A 12,305-nucleotide genomic window follows, 5' to 3' on the forward strand; every position below is an offset into this window, starting at 1 on the left:
TAAAGAACTGGTAGGGGTGCGGGGGTGGGGGGTGAAGGGGGTCCTGCAGACGCATAGCACTGCACACAGCAGGAGCGTGGTCCGGGGGCCACAGGGCTCTCCACTCTTACTGCCCTGGTGGTTTCCCTTGCAAGACTGCACAGAATAACAAGCCACTGGAAGCCACACAAATGTGTGGCATTGGTGGCGTTGTGCGCCGAGAACCATCTAGTGAGCAATGAGGTAGTCATTGTAAGGCATATTATAGAGCAGAAGAAAAGGAACGGGGCGGAGGAGGGGAGCGAGGACCAAAGGATGCACTAGACAAGAACGGACACAAAAGCCAGTTTGAAAGCAGCACGGGACACTTAGCTGTCATTGGTGTTAACAGACAACACAAAGATGCCTGCCCAGCAAAGCCTTCCAGGAGAGACACAGAAAAGCACACCCAGGGGGGTCCTCTGGTCCTCTGCAGCACCTTTGGAACCCCAGGCAAGGCAAGGCCTAAAAAGGAGGTCAGGAGGGACTTCAGGTTGTGCTCGTGTGTGTGTGTGTGTGTGTGTGTGTGTGTGTGTGTGTGTGTGTGTGTGTGTTGCCAGGTCAAACACAGCATCATCATGCATGCCACCGATCTGCTGCGGACTTCCGGTCCCTGCCCCTCCTACTTCTGGATAACATACGTGATTTTCTCACATTTTACTCTGTGCACTCCTGTCCATAAGAAGCAAAGGCCGAAAGAGAGGGAAGTTTGAGAGGCAGCCTGGGTCTAGACAGCACGTCTAGCACCTTCTGAAAGCAAATAGGAATTATGGAGGGACGGTGTGGAGTGTGGTGGAGAATAGGCCGCCCAACTACCCTACCCAGATAAGGAAACTGAATCCCCTGGAGGAGAGGGGTTTGTCCCAGCACCACACACCCGTGAGCTTCAGGCAGAAGGACACAGGCTGGAATTTGTTGTCCAGGGTTCTTCTGACATCAGGTCACTCTGTCCCCCTAGTCTTCAAAGTGCTGGGGTCATGGTGATGCTGGAGAGGCAGGAGGGGAGAATTATGATTTCATGGATAGGATGGGGGGAGCAACTTAGAAATCTATCAGCTGTCCCTACCAAACCTATGTTGGGAGCTCCGGATGGGTTCAAAGAAGGTCTGCAAATTCTCTAATACCCGTCCAAAGTGGCATCTCTGCCCTCTCTGAAGTCAGATTTCTCTTTGGGCTGCCAGCTCACAAATACCGTCATGGAGACTTCTTATTTATGAAAGCTTGGCCTATAGCTTAGGCTTGTTCCTAACTAGCTTTTATAATTTAAATGAACCCGTTTCTATTTGTGTACTTTCACCATGTGGCTTTTTACCTGTCTTTCATTCTGTATGTCCGGCTCCCTCCATATCTTGTTGGTGTCTCCTCTGCACCTCAATTATCTCCTCCTACTTCCTCTCTCTCTCTGGAAGTCCCACCTATACCTCCTGCCCAGCTATTGGCCTTAGAGCTCTTTATTAAACCATTCCCAATAATATATCTTCACACAGTGTACAAATATCCCACAACACCTCTCCCTTTGAATCTGGACTGACCCTAGGAACTCAGTTGTCACCCTTTGAATGCAGGGGAGTGATACTGCCTGGCTTCTGGGACTAGATGAAATCATGTCAGTCAAGGTGGTGGTGGTGCAGGCCTTTAATCCCAGCACTCAGGAGGCAGAGGCCAACCTGGTCTACAGAGTGAGTTCCAGGGCTGCCAGGACTACACAGAAAAACCCTGTCTCAAAAAAAAAAAAAAAAAAAAAAAAAGAAACCATGTCCCAAAGCTTCCTTCTAGCTGTTGCAGGAGGTCCACTGGGGTTGGGGACAGCACTCCAGTGACAAGCCCAGCCGACTCTAGCCATGTTACACTCAGGGTTATGGCAACCCATAGCAGATCCCAAGCACCTGGCTCTCCCAAATTCCAGATCTACAAGACCACCAACAGAGCGAGGTAGCACACTTAAGACACTAAATGGAGTGAATTTCACGGAGCAAGATTATTTGTGCAGGGGGTACCACCATGAGTAAGCACGGTCTCAGAGACCCCAATAAACTAATAATTTAATGGAGAAGCCAGACAGAGCAAATAATTATAAAATAACATGGCAAGCTCAACAAGGAAGTCACACCCAGGTAATAGGGGAGCAGGCTGAAGAGTCTGTAATCTAGGCTGGGTGGGTGGCTTTCCTGGAGCAGGTGACCTTGAACTGGCTCTGAAAGGTAAGGGTTTACCAGGTAAAAGGAGGAGGGAAATGGATCTGGGTGGGAGGAGAAAGGAGAGAGGTGTAGAATGATCACAGCGGAGAGGAGCTTTATGGAAGCTGGAGAAGAGGCTGGGTAGATAGCAGGACCCCAAATCATGGGAACCTTGAGTGCCCGCCAAGAGCTTAGATCGACAGCGACTGAGGAGAGGCATCAGTACAGACAGGAGATGGAACCTCCTGGAAGCAGCAGGAAGATATGTGTATGGGAGGGGTGGGGGCATGTGGGGGTGGGGTATGGCAGGAGGGTGGACCTGTGCAGAGTAGAAACCCAAAGGAACTGTGTGTTCCCAAACAGGCTGGGAGGGACGAGGTGCGAAGACCATTTAGGGAACTGTCGAGTGTGGGTGTCAGGGACAGCGTTCAGCCTAGGGTTTCTTTCTCAGATGAGGAGGATTGCTGGGGCCACCAGCCACGTGAGGTGGAAAGCCTTGAAGGAGAAGCCAGTGTGAGTCCAGGTGGGGCAAGCTGGGAGCTGCAGCATCACAGTGGTCCAGGAGGAAGCATCCCAGTGCCATGATGGGAGGGAGGTGACGGCATCTCGGGCAGGCACGTGGGGAAGAGCTGTGTGGACAGCAGCCACTCCTTAAAGCGTGCCAGTGAATGAATGGTGGGGTGACTTCGTGAGTGTAGGTGGCTGTTGAGATCATCCGGGTAGATGAAGCAGTTGGGGATGTGGGACAGGCCCTGGGGCAGACTTTGGGTGGGAGCCAAGAGTGATGACGGAAGACCTGGTGACTCCAGGTCTCAGTTTCCCGGGGTGTGACCCAGAGGTGAGCCACAAGAAAGCACAGGAGCAAAACAGAGGCATCCAGAGAGTCAGATGTGAGACAGCACAGTGGCTTCCATGGGCCGCCGAAACAGGGTCCCCTGTGAATCCTTGTCACGGACCCTGTGCCAGGCCCTGCCTGCACTTGATGCTGGGATATCCTGATGGGTAAAGTGAACACCGCCTGTGTGGAGCTTAAATTAGAGTCCTGTGCAGTTTTGTCATCTTACCACAAATCGGAGAGATAAACTTAGCCAAGGTTGTCCAGCAGGGGCGGACTTTCTGTCTGGCTCGGGTATACAGCACTACTCGGGTGTACACAAGGGCTGCCCGATCCCGGGGCACATGTTTGCGTGGACCCTGAGAAACATCCAGTAAACTCAGGTTAGGCCAGACTTCCACTTCGAGGGACCTGGGCTCCACTGGGACTTCAGAGGGGAATAGGGTCCTTGTTATCAAGACGTGTATGTCAAGGCTGGGCTGGGATTCGGCAAGATGAACAACTTAATGTCTCCTCTTCATTGTGACTGTTGGATACCCCCCCACACTCTCCGCCAATCAACTCCAATTCATGGGGAGCCTTCTAGGCATTTCAGGCTCAGCTGGATGTTGTGGCAGCCTGCCCATTACCAGCCCATTGTACACCTGGGAACACTGAGGCCAGGTGGGTTGGTGATCTACCTGAGCTCTAACTGCCGAGGAAGAGGCAAAGTTGCAGATGGGGCCCATTGAACTCCAGAACTTGAGGGGTGCCACCAGAGTGGGTACAGGAACCATGTGAGTCTGAGCCTGTGGGCGGGGACTCAGAGCCCAGCTCTGGGCAACTGGGGAGTGTCACAGGCCTGTGGTCAGAATAGGCATAAGCCATAGTTCCTCCTCAGCATACCCCAGGGCCCAGATGTCTCCTGCCTAGGACTTAGGACTCTTCTTATAACTCTTGGCTCCCCCCCAAAAACAGGAAGCCCTTAAACTCAGTGTGCCCAACCCTTTTACCTTGGCACCCTAGGAAACTGAGGTGCAGAGACAGCTTAGCTGCCCAACTCCTCCCTTTGCAAGTCAGTGACACTCTAGATGACAGATGATGGAGATCTACCTCCCTAAAGACAGGGCATGACCTCATTACACACACACACACACACACACACACACACACTTACTTCACATGCACATACCATATACAAACACACACATACATACACACATACACACATACATACACACATACATACATATACACATATACCACATACAGATACCACATGTGCATACACATCACACATGCACACATCACACATAAACTACACACAGACACACAGTACAAAGCAGCTAAAACCAATAGCCATCCTGGCCACTGCAGGGGAGCGGTGTTGGCACTGTAGGTAGGGACCACGGTCATTGGTAGGGACCATGACAAGGTGATAGGTGAGTGGCTGCCTAAGGAGGTGGCCATGCCGGGCTGCAGCTTGCAGAAGCCTCTAGAGCAGGGGTTCTCAACCTTCCTAGTGCTGCGACCCCTTAATACAGGTCCTCACAGTGTGGTGAACCCCAACCATAAAATTATTTTGTTGCCACATCGTAACTATAACTTCGCTACTGTTATGAATTGCAATGTAAATATCTGATATGCCACCCCCTTGGGGGTCACGGCCCACAGATTGGGAACCACTGCTCTACAGGGAAAGTTTACCTAGAGACACCAGCTGCACAGCATGACACCTAATTGGAACAGTGGCCGGTCCACACCTTTCTGCCTCAAACGAATAGTTTCCCTTGGTTTCAAAGTCACGGCTGTAGACACCGGGCGGGCGAGGTGGCTCACAACTCTAGTCCTAGCACTTGAGAGGTAGAGAGAGGCGGGAAGACCAGGAGTTTAAAGTCACCTTTAGCTACGTAGACAGTTCCAGGCCAGCCTGAGCTGCATAAGACCATTTCTAGATATGTAAATGAATAAGATCAAGTCACAGAGTGGAAAGATGGCTGGGGAAGGCATCCATCCCTTCGTTCTGAGATGCCCTGTCTGGCAGGCCCCTGTGGAAGAGACCAAGGAGGTTGTCCGTGAATTCCAAGGGACCCTAATTGTGTCTGTGCCTCTTCCTGTAAATCTCAGACTTCACAAGCTGGCCAGCACCTTCAGAAATTCTGATGTCACCGGCTGCACCAGGCTCATTAAGCCTGGGCAGGAACTAAGCACTAGCCTCCTTAAGAGAGCCACACAGGTAATTCCTAGGCACAGAAGAGCACCGACGTCACATCGTCACATCGTCGGGCAGCTGGTTAGAAATGCAAGCTCTCCACCCACCAGAGACTGACTGAATCAGAATCCCCAGGGTGGGGCCGAGCTGGGGTTTTGACAGCCCTCTGGGAGGTTGGGAGGCTGGTACGGTTTGAGCAACTGTCTCTGACCCAGGAGGTATGATGCCAGGGACTCCAGACATCTGACCAGAGGTGTGTAATAAGAGACATTCAACCCTGACACTTCTTGAAATAAAAATTAAAAATCTTACTCCGGCCTATTCATTACAGAATCAAGAAGCAAAAAAATACAAGTTGGGACATTTTCCCTTCTTCAGTTGGAAGCCCTCATCCCTTGAATTCAAAGTTGTGAAACATAAACTCAACCCCACCCCCTCCCCCTCTCTCCTTTTCCTTGGGACAAGGTCACAATGTCCTCCCCCCTCCTCCGGGCACAGACACGGGAAGCTCTTCTCACCTCTGAGTGCTCCATGGTGGAGGTGAAGGAAACCGACCCAGCTTGTACTGCCCAGGCTGCCCTTGCCTCCTGGGCTCAAGCTCACCCCTGATCTGAGAATGCAAATATGGCCACCGTGATCCCCCTCCACCCCCACCAACCTTCCCCTTTATTTCCTTTCTTCTTCTCCCTCTCCTTCCCCTCTCCTTGGTCTTTTGAGACAGGGTCTTGCTATGTAGGCCTGCCTAGCCTTGAACTCACTGTGTAGCTCAGGCTGGCCTGAAGCTCATGGCAATCCTCCTGTCCTCGGTGTTGGGATTACAGCTATATACCTCCACATCCAGTTTTAGGCTCTCCTTTCAGTCTGGGGCCTCGAATCCTATCACACCAGGCTAGCCCTCGGCAGGTGCTCATTAAGTAAGCATCTACTTCCTTCCCTCCCTTTCCTCCTAGAACTCTAGAGCAATGGCTGCTCCTGTTTTGATTTGTATTAAAGCTAGCCTCATTGGCCAGCTACCCTGTATGGGAGTGGCCAGCTGTCAGGGATTATGAATTATTGTGGCTCATCCTAGGACAGCCTATTGTGCTTACTGAAAAGCCAGTCCCACAGCCAGAGATATAAAGGGCAGTGCATAAAGTCACGCTGCTGATTTAGTGCATCTTGGTGATGTGGTCTGTCCGGCTTCCTTGGTTCTAGAATTCATCATTTACTTACCAAGAGATTTTTTTTTTTAATGTGAAAAAGCAATAGCAGTTCTCATATGTGTATACGTCAATTAAAAGATGTCTCTGTCTTTTAGATATGTGAAGGATGGGGGCACGGCTAGATGGCTCACTCAGTAGGTAAAGGTGATTGCTACACAAATCCAGCAACCCGAGTTCGATCCCCGGGACCCATATAAAGTGGGAAGGAGATAACAAGCTGCATGGTTACCTTTTGCCTTCCTCATGCATGCTGAGATGCCCAACCCTACCACCACCCATAAGTACATTTTAAAATAAATCTTTTTATCATTTTATGTGTATGAGTGCTTATGTGTTGTATGTCTTGGTACCATGTGCATGCCTGATGCCTTTAGAAGAAGGTGTCTAATCCCCTGGAATTGGAGTTACATGAGGAACTGAACCTGGGTCCCTGAGAAGAGCAGCCATTGCTCTTAACCACTGAGTCAACTCTCCAGTTCATAATGTTTCTTAAAGACAGAAATGTGAAGTCTGTGCTGGAGAAATAAGGAAACTGGGTTCTCCTACAGGTCAAGATGAACGGCAATATGGGAAAACAAAACAAAACAAACAAACAAAAAAACACCACAGTGAATGATATTCATGGGTTATGGTTTATCTTTTGTTCTTTGGGGTTTCTTGTCTTAGGTCTAAAATGGAGCATGTGTGACAGTTAAATTATATATATATATGGTTAAACCTGATGGCACAGGCTTGTAATCCCAGCTTGGGAAGCTGAAATAGGAGGATCAGGAGTTCAAGGTCATATTAAGCCATAAAGCTGAATTCTAAACTGTTCTGAGAGCTACTTGAGAGCATGAAAAAAAAAAAAAAAAAAAAAAGATGTCAGGCATGGTAACTTCAGTTTGTAATCCCAGGGCTGGAGAGGAAGAGGCAGGTGGATCCCTGGGGCTTGCTAAACAGTAGCAGGCCAGTGAGAGACCCTGCCTCAAAGTTCACTGTGGTGGTATGCATATAAATGTATTGTTACTGGAGAGCAATTTAACCACATCCACAAACATTCAAATTGCACTTGTCATACAGCAAGACCCTATTTGGAAATAAACAAGCAAGTAAATAAGAAAATTCACAGAGGGAAAGCAATTCCACCAGCTCCTCAGAGAGACTATCAGAAGGGACAGTGTCTTAGGAAACCTGCTCTACAGTGACCCCAGCTGCTAAGGGTGGAATTTAGTCTCTGTGGAATCCAGACTAAGTAAAGCCACAGTTCCAGATCTTGCTAAATGGAAAATCATGATCCTGTCTACCCAGCCTGGCTCCTGTTTAGTTAAATCAAAGACAAAGCTGGGCGTGGAGGCAGAGGTGGGCAGATCTCTGTGAGTTCGAGGCCAGCCTAGTCTATGAAGGGAGTACCAGGAGAGCTAGAGCTGTTACAAGAGAAACCCTGTCTTAAAAAACAAAACAAAAACAAAAAAATCAAATGCAAAGATTATGGAAAGGACAAATGAGTTGAAATCCTAACCACCTTAGGCTTTCCTGGAGGGAGTGTTTTGAAGACACCCCCCCCCCCCATACACACTCAATCCCAAACACAAAGCTTTAAAGCATATATTTGCCATGCTTGTCCAGGGGCCAGTGGACACCCTCTGCCTCCTACAGGCTCTCTTCTTATTGTTGGCAGGACCCCATGCCTCAGATGGTGGCCAAATCTCAGATTGAGTCACTGGGACCTGAGAAGGCCTCTGTGGGCAGATGCAGCTAGTCAGAACACATATACTTGATACCACCTGCCTGGTGCCACCTAGGGTCACCCATAGGGCCCCAGCTTCCTGCCATTAAACCCGTTGAAGAAATCAGTCCACAGAAAGGTTCCCAATAGAAATGCAAAGGTGTTATTTCAGCAAGGTCAATGCTAACATTTAGAAGGGAAACTGCAACCCACATGGGCCTCTTTTGACCTTCACGGGCTTTTTTTGCCATCTGATTCCCCCACAAAGCCATAATCCATCTTGCTCCAGCAGGCTGCTGCTTGGCTGCGGCAGGACAGCCTCGGCCCCTGAGGGATCCTCACAGGATCCAGAAAGCCTCAGACTTCAGCACCAGAGCCTCCAGCTGAATCTTGAGTCAGAGAGAGCTCCTGGCCCAGATTGTCGGCACAGGGAGGTTTTACAACTCCCATTGATGGGGAGAGGATTCCCTAGTCAGTAAGAGCCATGGCTGTGCGGTCAACGGCTTTCCGCGGCATTTTCTACATCCCCTGTCTGTGCCGGGCATGATCCGCCAGGGGCTTAAGGGCATTTACGTCATTTAATTCCCTTAACAGAGCCAGATGTGGTGGAGGATGTCTATAATCCCAGCATTCAGGAGGCCGAGGCAGGAGGATTGAAAATTTAATGCCAGTCTGGGCTAGAGAGTGAGTTCCAGGCCAATCCACGTTATGCAATGAGACCCTTTTTTCAAAAAACACAAAATAATACACACCCTCCCAACTGCCCGTATAAAGGGCATCCTGTCCCCATTTACAGATGACTAAACTGAGGTCTGGCTAAGCCACCTCACAGGGCTTATCCTATCCTCGTGGACAATCTGTACCCTCATTTCTTCCTCCCTGCTTTCCAGGCTTGCTGTGCCAAAGAGATTCAAAGGCCTGTATGAGGCTCTCCATTTGGTACCCTGAAGCTTATTGGTCATCCTGGACTTTCTCACTGGGGTCTGAGTCTCCAGGGGGTCCCAGGCCAGGACTCTGAGCTCTGGCAGCCTCGCTGGGTCACTTTTCACTGGTCTTTTGTTCCTCTATCGGGAGGGGAAGAGGACGGAGCTGACCTTCACACCAGCCTCCCTTCCCAGGAGGCTGGAAGCTGCGTGCTCTCAAGAGGAGGGCCAGCATTCCTTGGGATTGTCTGTTACCAAAACACAGTCTTAGAGTACAGGAAGTTTGGAAAATGGGACAAAGGTATTTGTCACAGTGCCAGGGGCCTGTCCTGGTACTGACCACCTGCTGCCAATAGCACAAAAGGTGTTGCCCTGGCTGACGTATGGGCAGATGCCTTGGTGAGTTGTCTGGTCTTCATACATTCCCCTTCATTCTCTTTGGCTTGTTTGGAACCCTTGGAAGGGGGAAGAAAATAAAGCCTTCATAGTTCGAGCACAGGAAAAGCCTTGCTTCATGAAAGAATGACAGGCAGAGGTGGGTCATGGTTGAGCCCGATGCTGTGAGGTTGTAGACACACCCAGCACCGCCTGAGAGCCACATAACCCATCACCCCACAACCATTCCTGGCATCCCTGGTGTGAGTTCAGCCCTCAGCCCACGTCACAGGACTTTGTTGACCTTCAACAGAGATGCAAAGGTGGAGCAGGAGGAGGCCAGGCCCAGCACAGCAGGGTCTTCCAGGGTCTCAGTCTCCTCCCAGCCTGAACAGGTAGCCTAGCTCACAAGATGGAAGAGCTGGAGCCCTCCCCTTCTCCCCTCTGGGAAGTTCCGAGGAAGGTAGCCTTGAAGCCAGAAGATGGCAGAGAAAGCAGGAAGGCTGGGGGGTGGACCCAGGAAGGCCATAGTCTTCAGCCGTAAGCACACAGCTTTGCCATTTACCAGCAAAGGTCACAAAGTTTCTTCCTGGAGACTTCTAAGAACAGGGGCATGGGGGGGAGGGGAGATTTTATGCACTCTGTCAAGGGCCACCTAGCCACAGAGGGAAGGAACGGGAGCCTCTTAAGTGAGCAAGGACCGAAGAGGCCCCTGTGGCTTGAAGGACAAAAGGACCTTGCGGGTGTGGCTTGAAGGCTGTGATGGAGGTGACCCAGTAGACTTTGGCCAGGACACTGGCTTTCCTTACTGGCCAATAGTTTTGGAGCCTCTGTAGGCAGGCGGGGAGGGGTAGACGCTGCGATTCTCCCTGGGCCGAAGCCTCACTTAGGTCTGGGAGTTGGGGGCCAGGTAAACAGCGGGATTACTCTACAAAGGTACTCTAGTATCTGCTCTTTAAAACTAATAGATTCCAGACTGTGGGGCCAATCCAGACTGAGGAAGCCACAGGGTAGGACCTTGAACCCCACCGCCCACCCCTGACACCCGATTTTTGAATCTAGACCATGGGCAAGCAGGAGAGTTATGGGTGCATTTCAGAGTCTTCCACGGCAAAATGAGGTTTAGCGACAATAATAAGAAATACAAATAAATAAATAAACAGGCCAGGGATAGTAGCACACACTCGCAACCCCAGCACTTTGGAGGCGGAGACAGGGGAGATTTCAAGTTCAAGGTCAACTTGATCTGTCAAGTGTCTTAAAGAAACCCAAATCCCAAATCACTACAAACAACAACGCTCAAAGCACAAAAGGCACCCCCTTTCTCCCGTCTCCTTCCCTAGAGTTGCAGTGAGGATTCCGAGAGCCTAGAGGGCCCTGATCACAGCTAATGTGCCCCACCAGGGAGCTCTTCCTTCAGCAGGGATTCTCAGAATGACTTGCACACTCCCACTGCCAAACCACCAATTCCTCTCCACCCCCTGCCAAGCAGGTCTGTCCCTTTCACAAGATCCAGATCCAGCAGGTCCAGGTGACAGGCTCCCACCAACCACACTCAAAGGGGTTCTGAACCGGTCTCCACCCGCCTCGCCGCACTCCCCCCCAGACCAGGGAGTGCCGACGTGGCCCCCTTGTCTCATGTTGTGAGTGGCGGTTGCTGGGATGCAGTGTGGGGTTTTGTCTGCCTTCCCTGCCCGGTGCCAACTCACCCAGCAGGCCTCACTGCCTTGGCAACGCATTGCAAAGTCCACACAAAGGGAAACTGCACCGGGGAGGTTGGTCCTGCCTGACGCCTGGGGAGGGTTTCCATGGCAACGATGACATCACTAGACTTGTTTGGCTACAGAGTCAGGCCCTGAATGGAGGCGCCTGGGTGTTTCACACTGCAGAGATGTGGAGAAAGGCAATCCAGGGACTCTGCGACGATGCTGGAATAGGTGGGCCTGTCCAGGATTCCAAACCCAGCCCTGCCCTTGCCTGGCCGAGAGAGCCTGTCGGCCTCCCCACCTACAAAGGGAGCTCACAATCAATCCATTTAAGCGAGGGTGGATTAAAACCACGCATAGTATGCAGGCACCCCGGGGAGGGGGGAAGGGGAGGGGGAGGGGGGAGGGGGAGGGGGAGGGGGACGCATTGTGACGTTTTCCTGTGCTGGCAACTTTAAATGATTTCCAGGGAAATGTGGGAGCGGCCTGGGCTCTTTGGCTACTGGGCTCCCGGTGACCGATCCCTTGGTGAGCCTGGGCTTGGGTGGGGAGAAGTCACAATTATCCACGGACTACTCCCGGCCTCTACTTTACCGGGGAGGAAGGGGTAGAATGTGGTGTAGCATCAAAGATGGAAGACTTCAGGGGCTGGACGGTGGCTCAGAGCTTTCCTGGTTTTTCACCTTTGGGTCTACAGATGGTGATTCCAGGCCCAGAGGGAAGGTATGCCAGGCCCAAGGGGATGGGAGGGTAGGCAGGGGGTAGGTAGCCTGTGGCCTCTGGGTGGGCCCCTGGGTGGGGCCGCCTCTGCCCTCTACACAGCGGGCGACACCCTGAGTCTTCTGCACGAAATAGTCAGAGGCACAAGGCTAGAGGGGCGGGGCTCTCTGAGGTCAGCAAGTCTGGAGACAGCCCAGGGTGTGTGCCGGGCAAAGGGAGCAGAAGTCAGGCAGGCTTCCTCTTCACATGCATATTCGGAAGGTTCCCTAGGCCGGATGCCATCCCAAATTCTGACTAGGGTCCCCGTCCCTCCCTATCCCCAGTACACATGGTGGGGAGGGCCCCCAAGTCCTTAGTCCACACAGCTGGGGCCAATGCTAGATGGATTCAAATGCCCCCTGAGCTCTCTGCCGACCAGCTCACTCCTGCCACTGGATTTTGTCCCTTAGG

General features: G+C 51.4%; 1 long non-coding RNA gene across 2 annotated transcripts; it reads right to left on the reverse strand.

Annotated features, from left to right (window-relative positions):
* Positions 1-326: 326 nt before the first annotated feature.
* LOC121831425 (uncharacterized) lies at positions 327-11,521 on the reverse strand. Of its 2 annotated transcripts, none has more exons than XR_006074852.2 (2): positions 11,139-11,521; positions 327-1,004 (listed from the first exon to the last, which is right to left on the reverse strand). It is a non-coding gene; the product is annotated as an uncharacterized LOC121831425 (long non-coding RNA). The 2 variants fall into 2 exon arrangements; XR_013041855.1 differs by having other exon boundaries at positions 327-3,389.
* Between the last annotated feature and the right edge of the window lie 784 nt (positions 11,522-12,305).

The sequence above is a fragment of the Peromyscus maniculatus genome, chromosome 8, assembly GCF_049852395.1.
Source record: "Peromyscus maniculatus bairdii isolate BWxNUB_F1_BW_parent chromosome 8, HU_Pman_BW_mat_3.1, whole genome shotgun sequence".
NCBI classification, from domain to species: Eukaryota; Metazoa; Chordata; class Mammalia; order Rodentia; family Cricetidae; genus Peromyscus; species Peromyscus maniculatus.